Consider the following 3,281-nt stretch of genomic DNA (forward strand, 5'->3'; position numbering starts at 1 on the left):
CATGATCTCAGCTCACTGAAGCCCCTGCCTCCCGGTTCAAGCAATTCTCCTGCCTCAGCCTCCTGAGTAGCTGGGACTATAGGCATGTGCCACCACGCCCAGTGAATTTTTGTATTTTAAGTAGAGACGGTTTCACCATGTTGGTCAGGCTGGTATCAAACTCCTGACCTCGTGATCTGCCTGCCTCAGCCTCCCAAAGTGCTGGGATTACAGGCATGAGCTACCGTGCCCGGCCAGATTATAATTTTAAAAGGTCAAAACAATTCACAATCCTTATTTATTTAGACAAATAACTTTTGCTAAAGTTATTATCTTCTTTTTTTGAGATGAGAGTCTCACTCTGTCACCCAGGCTGGAGTGTACTGGTGTGCTCTTGGCTCATTGCAAACTCCGCCTCCTGGGTTCAAATGATTCTCATGCCTCAGCCTCCTGAGTAGCTGGGATTACAGGAGCGTGCCATCACACTGGGCTAATTTTTGTACTTTTAGTAGAGATGGAGTTTCACCATGTTGACCAGGTTGGTCTCGAACTCCTGACTTCAGGTGATCCACCCGTCTCTGCCTCCCAAAGTGCTGGAATTACAGGTGTGAGCCACTGCACCTGGCCTTTTTTTTTCTTTTTTTTGAGACAGAGTCTCATCCTGTCACCAAGTCTGGAGTGCAATGGCCTGATCTCAGCTCACTGCAACCTCCACCTCCAGGGTTCAAGCCATTCTTCCACCTCAGCCTCCCGAGTAGTTGGGATTACAGGTGCCCACCATCGTGCCTGGCTAATTTTTCTATGTTTATAGAGATTTGGTTTCACCATGTTGGCCAGGCTGGTCTTGAGCTCCTAACCTCAGGTGATCCACATGCCTCGGCCTCCCAAAGTGCCAGGATTACAGGTGTGAGCCACCGCACCTAGCCTAATGTCTTTTTTTTTTTTTTTTTAGAGAGAGTTTTGCTCTTGTCACCCAGGCTGGGGTGCAATAGTACCGTCTTGGCTCACTGCAACCTCTGCCTCCCGGGTTTAAGCAATTCTGCTCAGCCTCCTAAGTAGCTGGGATTATAGGCATGTACCAACACGCTTAGCTAATTTTTATATTTTTAGTAGAGATGGGGTTTCACCATGTTGGCCAGGCTGGTCTCTAACTCCTGACCTCAGGTGATCTGCCTGCCTCGGCCTCCCAAAGTGCAGGGATTACAGGAATGAGCCACCACACCCAGCCCTGTCTTTTTTTAAAACAGAAGTGAGGGTCTCACTATGTTGCCCAGGCTGGTCTTGAACTCCTGAACTCAAGTGATCCACCCACCTTGGCCTCCCAAAGTGCTGAGATTACAGGCGTGAGCCACCGCACCAAGCCTGCTAACTTCTTTACACACATTGGTTCCTTGCGATCCATTATATCTTCCAATGTTCATTCCTCTTGTTGGAGAATGTCCTTTATTCATTGTTTCAGAGAGGGTTTGTAGGTCCTAAAGTGTCTTTCTCTTAGAAGATCCAAAATGTCATGTTTTACTCCTAATATTGACTAGGAGATTGATGGAGAATAAAATTCTAAGATCAAGGATATTTTCCTCAGCACTTTGATGATATCACTAAAATCTTCTTAGAGACCACGAGGCTGATGTCAGTCTCACTGTTATTCTTTGGTAGGTAATCTGCCTGATTGTCTCTGACAGCTGTTAGGATTTTCTCTTTATTCTTAACTACCCCTGATTTAGGTGTGGGTAATTTTTACTCTTCTCAGGACTCGGTGAGATCCTTAATATGAGAACTATGTTCTAGGAAATTCTGTGATTGATTGTTATGTCATTACTTCTCTCTACTCCAGCCTCTCTTTCTGGTATTCCTTTTAAAGAATTATGTCTGATTTTTTTTTTTTTTTTTTGAGACGGAGTCTTGCTCTGTGGCCCGGGAGTGGTGAGCAAAGGGAAATTAAAAGGTCGTTCAATCACCCAGTAGTTCTGAGGCCACCAAACGAAGCTGGTCTTCAACTTAGTGATAACATACATTGCTTGGCAATGACATTCATCTGCTTGGCTCTGTGATTTTCCGCCCACAAGGTTGAAGAGTCCTGGAATAAAACTGAACAAAGTAGATGGCTTATTTCTTCACTTGTAAAACATTAAGTGTTAAAGTATTATAGATAACCTTTGAGGATTATCCCGCCGTAAAATCAGCGAGGTTTCAAATAACTTGGGAAACCAGGTATTTGTAAAAATCTATTGTAAAGGCAAACACCCTTTTCGGCCTTAGCCCATCTGCACCCAGGTGAATTTAAAACAAACAAAATCTGCTGTAAAATAAATAATCAGTGACTCCCTATCTATTCTCCTAAAGTTCTGAGTTTTGGGCCAGGTGTGGTAGCTCATGCCTGTAACCCCAGCACTTTGGAAGGCTGAAACGGGTGGATCACTTGAGGTCAGGAGTTTGAGACCAGCCTGGCCAATATGGTGAAACCCATCTCTACTAAAAATACAAAAATTAGCTGGGTGCGGTGGCACATGCCTGTAGTCCCAGCTACTCAGGAGGCTGAGGCAGAAGAATCACTTGAAATCGAGAGACAGAGGTTGCAGTGAGCCGAGATCACGCCACTGCACTGCAGTCTGGGAGGCAGAGAAAGACTCCATCTCACAAAAAAAAAGAAAAAAAAATTTCTTGAACCTGGGAGGCGGAGATTGCAGGGAGCCAATATTATGCCACTGCACTCCAGCCTGGATGACAGAGCAAGACTCCACCTCAAAAAAAAAAAAAAAGTTTCAAGTTTTGTACATTTCCTTGAGAGCACATCCCTTTCATTGCTTTTCTGCTCGTGGGTTTAGGTGTTTAGATGTTTTCACATGCATTCTAAGCAAAGGTTGGCTTACTTATGCCTGCATAATTCATTTTGGTTTAGCATGAATACGCCTTGCTTTTTTCTATACAGTGTAAATTCCTGAAAGGTGTATTTGTTTGAATGGTTTTTTATCAACCTTCCCTTTATCACAGAACAATGCTACTCTGAGGATTGATACTCAGTAAAAAGAGGCTTGGCCAGGTGTGGTGGCTCATGCTTGTAATCCCAGCACTTTGGGAGGCCAAAGAGGGTGGATCACCTGAGGTCAAGATTTCAAGACCAGCCTGGCCCACATGGTGAAACCCCATCTCTACTAAAAATACAAAAATTAGCTGGGTGTAGTGGTACATGCCTGTAGTCCCAGCTACTCAGGAGGCTGAGGCAGGAGAATCAGTTGAATCCTGGAGGCGGAAGTTGTGGTGAGCCGAGATCGTGCCATTGCATTCTAGCCTTGGCTACAGAG

The sequence above is a fragment of the Cebus imitator genome, unplaced genomic scaffold (genome assembly GCF_001604975.1).
Source record: "Cebus imitator isolate Cc_AM_T3 unplaced genomic scaffold, Cebus_imitator-1.0 Scaffold20, whole genome shotgun sequence".
Taxonomy (NCBI): domain Eukaryota; kingdom Metazoa; phylum Chordata; class Mammalia; order Primates; family Cebidae; genus Cebus; species Cebus imitator.